At 56.6% G+C, this 12,148-nt stretch overlaps 1 protein-coding gene across 2 annotated transcripts in view; it reads left to right on the top strand.

Moving 5' to 3' along the window:
- The first annotated feature begins 4,747 nt into the window (after nucleotides 1-4,747).
- Nucleotides 4,748-12,148, top strand: part of CHRM2 (cholinergic receptor muscarinic 2) — a 90,790-nt gene continuing 83,389 nt past the window's right edge. For both annotated transcript variants that reach the window (XM_007671250.2, XM_007671257.2), the window contains exon 1: nucleotides 4,748-5,151. The gene's annotated coding sequence lies outside the window, so the exon portion shown is untranslated. The remainder of the gene's footprint in view (nucleotides 5,152-12,148) is intronic.

Below are 12,148 nucleotides of genomic sequence, written 5' to 3' on the forward strand. Positions count from 1 at the left end.
GGCACCCCCGGACGGGGGCATTGGGGGGGCCGGGGGCCGCGGGGGGGGGGAGGGAGAGGGGGCGCGGAGGACCGGACCCCCCACCCCTGACGGGCCGGGGGGGCGGGGGCCGGAGAGGGGCCGGCCTCCGCCGCTGCGTCCCCCGGCCCCGGGGAGGGGGGTCCGGCCGGGGGGTCGGCGCGGGGTGCGGGTCGGAGCGGGGAGGCACGTCTGGAGACTGCGGTGGTTGGGAGCGGGGGCGGGGGGGCGGACGCTGGGCCCCGGGGGCCACTTCTGTCTCCCCCCCACCTCCAATTCCCCCGGCCCCCTCGGGCCGCCCCAGCGGGGAAGGGGGAGGAGGCCGGCCGGGGACCGGCCCGGGGCCGGGGGGCCGGGCTTGGGGGGTGGGGGGGAGGGGAGCTGGGATCCCCTGAGGACCGACAGACCCTGAGACCCCGCGACCCCGCCGGAGACGACCTCCATTCACCCCGAGGGACACCCCTCCCCACCCCCGCACCCTACCCCCGTCCATCCTCTCCCCCGATCCATCCTCTCCTCCTCTCTCCTCTCCTCCTCTCCTCTCTTCTTTCTCTTCTCCCCTCTCTTCTCTCCTTTCTCTTCTCCCCTCTCCTCTCCTCCTCTCTTCCTCTCTCCTCTCTCCTCTCCTTTCCTCTCCTCCCTCTGCTCTTCCTTTCCTCTCCTCTCTCCTCTCCTCCTTTCCTCTCCTCTCTCCTCTCCTCTCCTCCTCTCCTCTCCTCTCTTCCTCTCTCCTCTCCTCCTTTCCTCTTCTCCCTCTGCTCTTCCTTTCCTCTCCTCTCTCCTCTCCTCCTTTCCTCTCCTCTCTCCTCTCCTCTCCTCCTCTCCCCCTTTCCTCTCTCCTCTCCTCTCTCCTCTCCTCCTTTCCCCTCCTTTCCTCCTTTCCTCCTTTCCTCTCCTCTCTCTTCCCCTCTCTCCTCTCCTCCTCCCTTCAGTTCCTCCCGTCCCGTTCCCTCCGCTGGGGCCGAGGGGAGAGGGGCGGGGGGTGGAGAGAGCCTCCAGCCCTGGCCGGGGCCCCCTGGCCCCCCGGGGGCTAGCGGGGCTCTCGCCAGTCCGCTCTCTGCCTCCCGCCCGCTTCCTCAAACTCAGAACTGCCCGTCGTTGGATCCCTTGGCACCCGTTTTACCTTGGTCTCACGCACACACGCGGGCGCGCCCAGTGGTGCCCCCAACCCCTGGGCCTGTCGCCCTTGGCGGCGGCCAGCCGCCCCGTTGCGAGGTGGGGGGGAGGAGGCTCCCCCCTTCCCTTCACCTCCGGTGAACGGGCAGGGTCCCCTTGGACGGAGCCTCTTTCATAAAAATTATAATAATAACGGTATCTGTTGAGCGCGTACAACGCGTCGAGCCCTATTCTAAGCGCCGGGGTCGATCCGAGGCAGGTAGGTCGTCCCACCTGAGGCTCACGCTCTTCACCCCCGGTTTACAGATGAGGGAACCGAGGGCCAGAGAAGTGAAGCCACTTGCCCGAGGTCCCCCAGCGGGCGAGGGGGATAGGTGGAATTGGAACTCACGGCCTCTGACTTCCAAGGCCGGGCTCTTTCCACTGAGCCGCGCCGGCCCGCGTCTCCCCGGGCTGGGCCGCTGGACTGGTGGGGGGGGCGGGTCCTGCCTTGCCCCAGGTGTGTGTGTGTGTGTGTGTGTGTGTGTGTGGCGGGGGGCTGATGCTTCCCCCAGGGGCGCCCCCAGATATTTTCCCATGGGGACCCATCCTCCCTGCCCCTATAGAGCGAGAGCCGCTCGCTATACCGCCAACGACACCGGCGCCTCTCCCACTCCCCACGCTCCCGAACCCAGGCCGAGGGGGAGCGGGGCCGAGCCTGTGCGAACCCACGGGGTCGCACCGCGAAGCTTCGTGTGTCCCGGTCCCTGGCCGTGGCCTGCCGGGGCCCGTGAGTGTGTACACGTCCCACCACGTGTGCGAGCCGGGCGGACAGACCCGAAGGAGGAGAGACGCACAGAGACGGAGAGAGGGAGAGGGCCGCAAGTCGCGTCCCGGGCTCAATCGGGGCGCTGGGGCGGATCTGGGGGGGTGGGGAGGGGAGCGCGTCCGGAGAGATGCCCGCCTTGGCTCGAACCTCCCCCGAATCTGGCCTGGCCCGGGGGGGGGGGGTCTCGGCCGCCCGGGGGCGGAGTGGCGATATGGCCCACGGGATCCAGCGTGGCTTAGTGGAAAGGACACGGGTTTGGGAGTCAGAGGTCATGGGTCCCGATCCCGCTCTGCTACTTGGCTGCTGTGTGACCTCGGTCAGGTCACTTAACTTCTCTGTGCTTCAGTGACCTCATCTGCAAAATGGGGATTGAGACTGTGAGCCCCAAGTGGGACAACCGGATGACCTCGGATCTACCCCGGGGCTTAGGCCAGTGCTTGGCACGTAGTAAGTGCCTAACAGATGCTATCATTATTATTATCCCTCTCGGGATCTCGGGATCCAGGGGCTCCGAGCCCGGGGCCGAGCGGGCGGCGCAGGGATCTGCCCTCCTGGGGATGTGCGGAGAAGAGCCGACTGGTCGCCTCCGCCTGACTGCTCTCTCGGGGGGGACTTGGCATCCACTTGGGGGACTCCAGGAACCCGGGGGCTGGGGGGAAAGGGGGAGAGAGAGAGAGATGGATAGGTAGAGGGAAAGACGGGGAGAGACGGAGAGAGGGGGAGAGGCAGAGGGAAAGGAGAAAAGAAACAGGGAGACAGAGAAAGGGAAAGAGAAGGGGAGTCAGAGAGGCGGAGGGGGGGAGACAGAGGGAGAGAGGGGAGAGACAGAGAGAAAGAGAGAGAGGGAGAGAGACGGATGGGGAGAGACAGAGAGAAAGAGAGAGAAGGGGAAAGAGAGGGACGGAAAAGAGGGCAGAGACAGAGGGAGAGAGAAGGGGAAAGAGAGGGAGAAAGAAGGGGAAAGAGACAGAGGAAGAGAGAAAGGGGAAGAGAAAGAGAAGGGGAAGGAGGCAGAGGGAGAGAGAGAGAGAAAGAGGAACTGAGAGAGACTGAGACCGTGTCTCATCTTCTTGGCCCTCCCTGTTCTTTCTCCCCGGACCTGATAGGAGGCCTTGGGTCGGAGCCGGGCACTGCCTTCCTTTCTCCGGGTGCTTCACCTTCCTAACTTTTGGCCTAGCTTGGGTCGTGTTTTGTCTTTGTTTTCACCTCTATCTCCCCCGTCACGATGGGTGGGCGGCTCCGGGGGACCCTTTCTCCTTCGGCACCCCGATCCCCCTTGTCCCTTTGCCCCCGGGGGTCCTGGTCTCGTCAGGGCCCCGGGCAGGATCCCAGGCAGGGTCCCAGGAGTCCCAGCGCCCACTCCCACGGCTGCGACGGAGAGTTCTCTGCTCGCCGCACTGCGGTGCCGCTCGCTCTTCTCTCCGTCGGGGCAGCCAGGGACTGCACCCCCGCTCCCTCCTGGGGAAAACCTTCTCCCAGGAGAGCCCGAGGCCCGGAACTGGATTTGCAGGCCCAAGCCGAATGTGCGATGTTGGGGGTCCCCTCCCTCCGCCCTCTGTCTCCGGGATGTGATCCCGGACTCGGAGCCCCGAGACTTGGGAGCTGAGCCCTGAACTTTGAACCTTGAACCCTTAGCTCCAAGTCCTGACTCCTGAGTCCTGAGCCCTGACCTCTGAGCCCTCTGTGTGTATTTAGGAGCGTCCGTGTGCGCGACACCGGCCGAGAAAAAGAAATCCACAAGACTTGCCCTCCCTCCACTCATTTACACGCGTTGCACTCTTATTCTCCTCTAGTCTCCCTACCTCTCCTTCCTACCGCTCTCACTCTCCTTCCCTGTCTTCCTTTCTCCTCCTCCTTTACTCACTCCCCCTCCTTTCCTGCTCTCCCTCTCTCTCCCCCTTGCGCCTTTTCATCCCCTCTTTTCCTCTCCATCACCCTCCTCCTCCTCCTCCTCCCCCTCTCCCTTCCTTCCCTTTCCTCCTTTACTTCCTCATCCCGTCCCCTCTCTCCTTCTCCCTTCTCCTCTCTCTTCTCCCTTTCCTTCTTTCTCTTCCTATCCCTTTGCTCTCTCTCTTTCTCTCCGTCCTCTTTCCCTTTCCTCTTCCCCCCTTCTTTGGCCTTCACTCCCTCCCTCCTTGCTCTCCTCCCCGTTTTGAAAGTTATGACCCACACCACCATCTTCACTGTTTCCGTTTCCGGGGCGACGCGGTCCCGAAAACAAGGGGAACCCTTGCATTAAGTAGTTCCTTAAGTGAGCGATGGGACGCCCCCCCCCCCCCAACCCCGTATCCCCGAAATTGACAGCCCTTTAAGGGTCTCGATTTCTTGCATGTTTCCTATCCTGGTCTAGCAGAGCATTGCCCTCTTGTGACAAACTCAGGGATGGGGACTCCCTTCCCAAGTAAACAACCCTGGAGTCCCGTTCGAAAGCCAAGCGGACGTGTCGAGCAGGATGCTGGAGGTGGGAAACGGAGTCGAGGACCTGACTTCTGTTGGTTGCGCGGAAACTGAGGACTAATCCTCTAGACCGTAAGCTTGTGGTGGGCAGGGAGTGTGTCTCACCAACCCTGCTATATTGGACTCTCCCAAATGCTTAGTATGGTGCTCTGCACACGGTGAGAAAATTAATGTGATGGATAATAATGGTATCGGTTAACACTTATATAAGCCGAGCGTGAGGTTCACACAGTACAGTCAGATCAGACACACTCCCCGTCCCCCATCGGGAGGGGGAGAATAAATGTTCAATCCTCACTTTCCAGACGAGGAAACTGAAGCTCAGAGAACCGAAGTGACTCATCCAAGGTCACAAAAGAGGCAAGTGGAGGAACCAGGATCAGAACTCACGTCTTCTGACTCCCGGACCCACGGTCCTTTCACTAGACCGCTCAGCATCTCTTTCCCCTGCCTTCGGGCAGGGCCACAGTGTCCCTCTCCTGGAAGCTTGCCACGACTGAGTAGTTTTTGTTTTTTTCCTGTGGAAGATAGAATTAGCTTTACTGTGCTTGGGGGAAAACTCCTCTTTCTTCTCCCCACCCCCAAGAGAGGGAGTTCCCTTCAAATCCTAGAAGAATAATTCTCCTGAAGACATATTACTGCGCCGTCCTTTATGGAAATCCTGCATCTTCTTCCGATCGCAGCTGTTCAACGTGTTTTTAGCATCGGCAGTGTGTCGAAAAGGGGAAAGTCAGAGTTCTCGCTGTCAGTCGGTAAGTACCCTTCCATCGCTTCATCCGTCTCTGCTGGTTTCATCTCTAACGTCGCCGTGTCGAGCCCAAGGTTGGGGTAGCGATCGATCAGTGGTATTTACTGAGCGTTTACCGTGTGCAGGGCACTGTATTAAGAAGTGCCCGGAAAAGTACCACTCAACAGAATCGGCGGTTACGATCCGTGGCCACGGGGAACTGACAGCCGAGAGACGGAGACAGACGTTAAAATGAACTAGCGATATTGTCCTCAAGTGCTGTGGGGCTGAGGGTGGGGTGGATATCAAGTGCTTAAAGGGTACAAGTCCCAATGCGAGGGCGGTGCAGAACGTAGGGGAAGTGTGGGAAATGAGGGCTTAGCTGGGGAAGGCTGAGGAGATGTGATTTGAACAAGGCTTTGAAGGTGGGGAGAGTGATCGTCTGTCGGACGTGAAGTAGGACGGAGTTCCAGGACGGAGGAAGGGCGTGGTTAAGGGGTCGGCGGCGAGTTTTCCATTCCTTCTCCCCTCCCTTCCCCGCCCTCCTCCCTGGCTTTTTCCACCCTACCAGTCTCCAGGCACAGAAACTGGTCTCTCATATCACTCTTACGGTCCTTAATCCCATGGAGGGGATTCCTCCGACCAAGCCATGGGTCCTATCTTCTAAGGCCTCTATTAAGGAAAAAGACCCGTATAAGCTTCTTGTGCATTCCTGGAGATAGTAGGAATGTCAGATCTATTTCTTTGGAGGGGGGAGTCAGGGGACCTGGGTTCTAATCCCAGCTCTGCCACGTGACCTCGGGCAAGTCAATGAACCTCATCTGTTAAATGGGGAATTCGCTATCTCCTCTCCTTCCCCTATAACCTTGTTTTGGGCAGGGGACGTGTCTACCAACTCTGTTGTATTTTACTTGCCCGAGTACTTATTATTACGCTCCACCCATGGAAAGCCCTCAATAAATACCACTGACTGATTGAACTGTGATCCTCATTCGTTTATTTTTCCAAATTCATGTCCGTCTCCCCGCTAGACGGTAAGTTCATCGTGGGCAGAGAATGTGTCCGCTTATTCCGTTACACTCTCCGGAGAATCTGACACGGGGCTTGGCACGCAGTAAGGGCTCAATTAATCCGTCCGACTCACTGGCAAGGACTGTTTCAGATCTGCTTATATTGTATTTATCCCTGGTAGACATTTACTTCAGTCCCTGGTAGATAGTAAATTCTTAACCAGTACCACAGTTATTCAAGTTACGATTCCTAGGGATTGGAGACGTATCGTATTGTGTTCCCGTCTTTTCATCATTTGGCTCCGAGTAGAGGCAGAGTTGGCAGGGCTGGAGACAAGAGCTCGCTAAATGTTTGTGGAAGGCTTTGTTCTTCAAGTGGCCACGATGTCAGTTTACAATGTTTGTCCTGCAACCCCAAAGTGATCTCCCCCCCCCCCCCCCCAGATTCTGTATAATGGGTAAGCCTTGAAAGAGATCTCTCCAAATCTCCCTTCCTCCCGCGCCCACGGTCAACCGCTCGATCGCAGCAGAGTGGCCGCGTGGGTAGAGTCCGGATCTGGGAGTCAGGAGGACCTGGGTTCTAATCCTAGCCCCGCCACTTCTCTGCTGTGCCATGTCGGGCAATTCGCTTCACTTCTCAGCTACCTCATCTGTCAAATGGGGATCGAGGCCGCGAGCCCCACGTGGGACAAGGACCGTGTCTAACTCGATTTGCTTGTACCCACCCCGGCGCTTAGTACAGCGCCTGGCTCAGAGTAAGCACTTAGAGAAGCAGCGTGGCTCAGTGGAAAGAGCCTGGGCTCGGGAGGCAGAGGTCGTGGGTTCTACTCCCGGCTCCGCCGCTTGCCGGCTGGGTGCCTTCGGCCAAGTCCCTTCGCTTCTCTGTGCCTCAGTTACCTCATCTGTAAAACGGGGATTAAAACTGTGAGCCCCACGTGGGACGGCCCGATCACCCTGTATCCCCCAGCGCTTAGACCAGTGCTTGGCACATAGTAAGCGCTTAACAAATACCGCAATTCGTTAATCTATTTTAACAAATACCATGATTATTATGATTAGCATTACTAAGAGCAGCACCGAAGCCTCGACCTGGACTCATTAAAGAGTTTGAAACCATCCCCTGAATAATTTACAGCGAGCCCGAATTCTCAGCTCCTGGGTGCCAAATTCAGGTACATACGAGGTCTTTCTCACTTCCCTACGAAAACGGTCAGGGATGAGAGTTGGCGGTTTTAAGGTTCTTTCCCGAGGCGTGCAGGTGTTTCAAGACCCCGAGGCTGGTTTGGCTCAGAGAACGGGTAGAGACGTTCCCTCTATGTCTAGCGCGCGCGCCTGCAGGACACCTTTTCTTCTGGATGCTGACCTCCCGGTTCCCAAAAGGCTTGAACTCCCCTGTCGATGCTGCCCGTCGGTCCAGGGCCGGGCCACCTGTCATTCATTCATTCAATCGTATTGATCGAGTACCTACCTACTCGGTGCAGAGCACCGTACTAAGTGCTCGGGAGAATATAATCTAGCGATAGACAGACGCATTCCCTGGCCACAACGAGCTGACAGTCCAGAAGAGGAGACAGCCATTAATATAAATAAGTAAATTACAGATAAGATACGTAAGTGGGACGGGGCTGGGATGAGGGGATGAAGAAAGGGAGCAAGGCAGGGTAATACAGAAGGGAGAGGGAGGAGAGGCCTAAAAGGGAGGGAGGACAGGTATGCGATCCCCATTTTACAGATGGGGAAGCTAAGGTCTACAGCAAAGTTAGGTGACCCGCCGGAGGCTTTTTTACGGTGCTTGTTAAGCAGTAACTGCGGAAGTGCTGGGGAAGAGCCGAGCTGGTCAAGTCGGACACAGTCCGTAATCCACGTGGGGCTCACAGTCTTAATTCCGTTTTACAGATGAAGCCCAGGGAGGTGAGGCAACGTGCCCGAGGTCACCCAGCAATGGAAGTGGTTTCGTCTGTCTTTTGGCCCGACATTTCTACCTGGTTTCCCGTTCTATTCCTCCTCACCAACCCTCTTAGCATCAGTCGATGTCACGAGGATACCCTGAATTCCTCATTTTGGGAGTCAGGCGGTGTTTGGCGGAGTCAACCTTCAGTGTGAAGATGATTCTACCTGTAATCTTTTGTCACGTCTGCCTCCCGGGCCAGATTGCAAGGTCCTTGAGGGTAGGAATCCAATCGACCTATTCTACTGTACTTTTCCAAGTGCTTATTCCGGCTCTCCGCCCGCTGTAGGCATTGGATTAAATACCAACGGATTGATAGGTGTTGCAGGTGGTGTAAGATTTTCTGGGGCCCTGTGAAGAAAGAGGAAGCCGAAGCCCAGAGAGGGTAAGCAACTTGCCCAAAGTCACACAGTAAATCAGTGATTAAAACTCCATGACATTATAAAAACGGGATTCTAAGCACTTGCATTTTGGGGGAAATAGCTGATGCTGCAAACGACAAGTGCCTGTCCTGAGGCAGGAGGAGATGCAGATCTGCCAAGGAGAAGAGAGGTCAAGGCTGGTCTCGGGAGCCAACCACGCTGAGGTAGTAGCCGAGGCCCCGTCTGTATGGAAAGTCTCTCCTGCGGTTCATTTTTACAAACTCACTGCAGGAGATTCCAGGCAGGAAGATCTAACTTGAGGGAAAATCTAGCACTCTGTAGGTCTTCCAAGATGGGATGCTGTATCTTCTTTTTCCTTTCTTTCTCTCTCTCTCTCTCTCTCTCTGACTGTCCCTCTCACTCTACTTTTGTCTCCGAATGCGTCTGCCTCTGTTTCTCTCTGCCTGGCTCGCTCTTTCCCTGTTCTTTCTCTGAGACTGTCTTGTCTTGCTTTTTCCAAACAACCACCAAAACACAGTCTTGAACTGGAAGATGCCAGTGATTGCCCATCAGGGCATTTAGATGTTCTTTCCACTCTGACAGTCGAGCGGAGCGGGATCTCAGGTAGACTTAGCGCACGGACGGGGGAGGTGGGAGAGGGGAAGGCGGGGCGGGGAGCCCGGCCCTAGCAGCGGGCTGTCGGTTAACCCTGCTTCTCACGTCTCTGAAAAAAACACGTCCGCGATTGAAATTTTGTCATTCCCAATTCCTACCCATTACCTTGAGGCCATATTTAGAAGAAATACATTTCTGGCCCAGTGGGGTTGAGGGTTACATGTGATGTCTCAGGAGTAGGTTCATGAAGAAAGAGAGGCGGTCTGCCGGCTGCCTCCTCTTTGATGTGACGCTTCTTCATACGCTATTAAAATACCACATGCCTTTTCTAGTCCCAAGGATGGGCCGGGCCACGCTAGACTCAGCTTCTCTTGGGTCCCTTTTCCCTTTCCAAATCCCCGGTGCTGCTTAACTGCTCCCGCTCGAAAGGCAGGTATCAGGGGATATATGTTCCCGCTCTCTTTAGTTCCTTCATTTTAGTAACGACTGAATTTAGATCTCTCGGTTTCTAATGGACAAGACCGCGCTTCTCTCTCACATCTGTGGATGTCGGTTCTCTTCCAACCCTTCTGCCCCCCACCCCGCCCCGCTGGAGGGAAGCGTTTTCAGAAACGCTGTACGATGCGGCCCAGACAACAACCATGGTGTTCGTTTAGCACTCGTTTTCTGTCGAGCGTTGTGGTGGAGAGAGAACGATTGGAGCGGACACAGTCCCTGTCCAACGTGGGGCTCACGGTCTACAGGGGAGTGGGGAGAACAGCTGTTGAATTCCCATCTTGCAGATGGGGAAAATGAGGCCCAGGGAAATGAAGTGACCCGCCCAAGATCACACAACCAGCAGCAAGCGGCAGAGCCGGGATGAAAACCCAAGTCTTCTGAGTCATCGTCATCATCAGTGCTATTTATTGAGCGTGTATCATGTGCAGGCTGGACTGACCACTTGGGAGAGTACAGTGCGAGAGACTCCCAGGCCTGTTTTCTCTCCACTGGGCCGCATTGCCTTGGGAGAGGGATACAGCGTCCTTCCGGCGTGGCTGGGCCCAGGGGTGGGCAGTAAGGGGAGCAGTGGATGGCCCACGGGGCTGCCAGGGGTCAACCGGGGGGGGGGGGGGGGCTGAAGCGGTCCATGGCCCAAGGAGCGGTCAGAAGAATGACTCTCCGTCTCTAGACTGATCGCCCGCCAATCAGTAGTAGCGACTGAGCAACTGGGGTGGGCAGACCACCGTATTAGAGTTTAAGTGAGCAAGAGCACTTTACTAGAGTACGGTTGAGGTCCTGGTCCTCGAAGATCAACTAAGAGATACCTCCCGAAACATCACCCCGGACAATGGGAGGAAAAAGGGGCTGAGCCTTCCAGCTTTATTTTTCTCCAAAGCCTGGCTACCATCCTCCCTCCCTCCCACCCGCTTCTATCGATCGATGGTATTTCCCGTGCACCTCCTGTGTGCGGAGCCCTGCATCAAGTCTTGGGAGAGGACAACAAGATAGAGTTGGCCGACATGTTCTCTGCCCAGAATGAGCCGCCAGAATGGGGATCTGGGAAACCCGGGTTTCTCTGTTTGTCTGCTTCTGAAAGAGACCAAGCCAAGGGGCCAGATGGGGCCGCTTTCCCCGCTTTCCTTGCCGCGCCTGGGAGTCCGAGGTGAAGTCGAGATCTTCATTCCTGTAGTAAACCCGTCAGTGGGCGGGGATTGTCTCTCTCTGTTGCCGAATTGTACATTCCGACCGCTTAGTACAGTGCTTTGCACATAGTGAGCGCTCAATAAATACTAGTGAATGATCGAATGAATAACCGTCTTCAGTTGAGGTGAAACGTCCGGCTGCGCCGCAGGATAGCCTCCTGGGTTGCGGTCCGAGAAGAGACGATCCGAGTTCCTCTAGAGGTTTAAATATTAGGACACGCGGTGGCTGATTGGATCTGCTCTTTTGGGTGCTTCAGTCTCCACCCGCAGTTCGGGACGTGCTTAGGGCAACGGCAATTTCCAAAACTCCACTGACAAATTCAGCTGCTTAATCGACCTCACCTCGGCCCCGTCCACATGTATTTCGGAGGCACTCTCTTCCAACCCACCTGGGCAGCTTTTTCTAATGAACCGTGCGTATTCCCTTAGGGAGGCAGGGTGGAGTAGTGGAATTCATTCATTTAGTTGTATTTATTGAGCGCTTCCGTGTGCAGGGCGTTGCCCTAGAGAAGCGGCGTGGCTCGGTGGAAAGAGCACGGGCTTGGGAGTCAGAGGTGATGGGTTCGAATCCCCGCTCCGCCGCTTGTCAGCTGTGTGACCGTGGGCAAGTCACTTCACTTCTCTGGGCCTCGGTTACCTCATCTGCCAAATGGGGATGAAGACCGTGAGCCTCACGTGGGACGACCCGATTACTCTGCATCCACCCCAGCGCTTAGAATGGTGCTCTGCGCATAGGAAGCGCTTAACAGATACCGACATTATTATCATTGTACTAAGCGCTTAGGAGAGTACAGTATAAGCTCCCTCAGAGGAGCTTAGAAAATAGTAGGGCTATTGAGAGAACATATGAATTCCTCTGAATCAGCGGGAGAATGAGGTCATTTACACTGGCGAGTGCTGAGCTTCTGACAGACCCGCTGGCCCCATATGGCTATTTCCGCTCCTCCAGCTACGGAACTTCATTCACGGGTCACTCTCCACATCCACCTGCAGAAAGAGGAAGGCTTTCCCACATCTCAGCGGGAGAAGCTTCGTGTCTTCACATCATCGGCCTTATCTTCTATCTGTCATCAGTGGGCAGGGCACTGGACCGGGTCCCGGGGACCATGCGATAGAAGTCAAATCCCAAGGTCCCTGCCCTCGAGGAGTTTCCAGTTGAATGGATTCCACGGTGGTTTTCCTCTTCCCTGAAGAAACCTTTTGGCTACTGGAGTCCCCAACTCCTTCCCCCTTGGTTCCTTGGAAGGAACAATAAGGTCATCCACTGGAGGGGGGGGGGGTGGGCCTCTGGATCCTCCTGTGGGGGGGGGAGGGGGTACGAGTGGTCTGGATAGCCTAGCTGCAGGCTTGGAAGGGAAGGACCCAAGGCTTAACACTTCGCTAAGCACTGGGGCAGATTCAGCCA

Source organism: Ornithorhynchus anatinus, chromosome 10, assembly GCF_004115215.2.
Source record: "Ornithorhynchus anatinus isolate Pmale09 chromosome 10, mOrnAna1.pri.v4, whole genome shotgun sequence".
NCBI classification, from domain to species: domain Eukaryota; kingdom Metazoa; phylum Chordata; class Mammalia; order Monotremata; family Ornithorhynchidae; genus Ornithorhynchus; species Ornithorhynchus anatinus.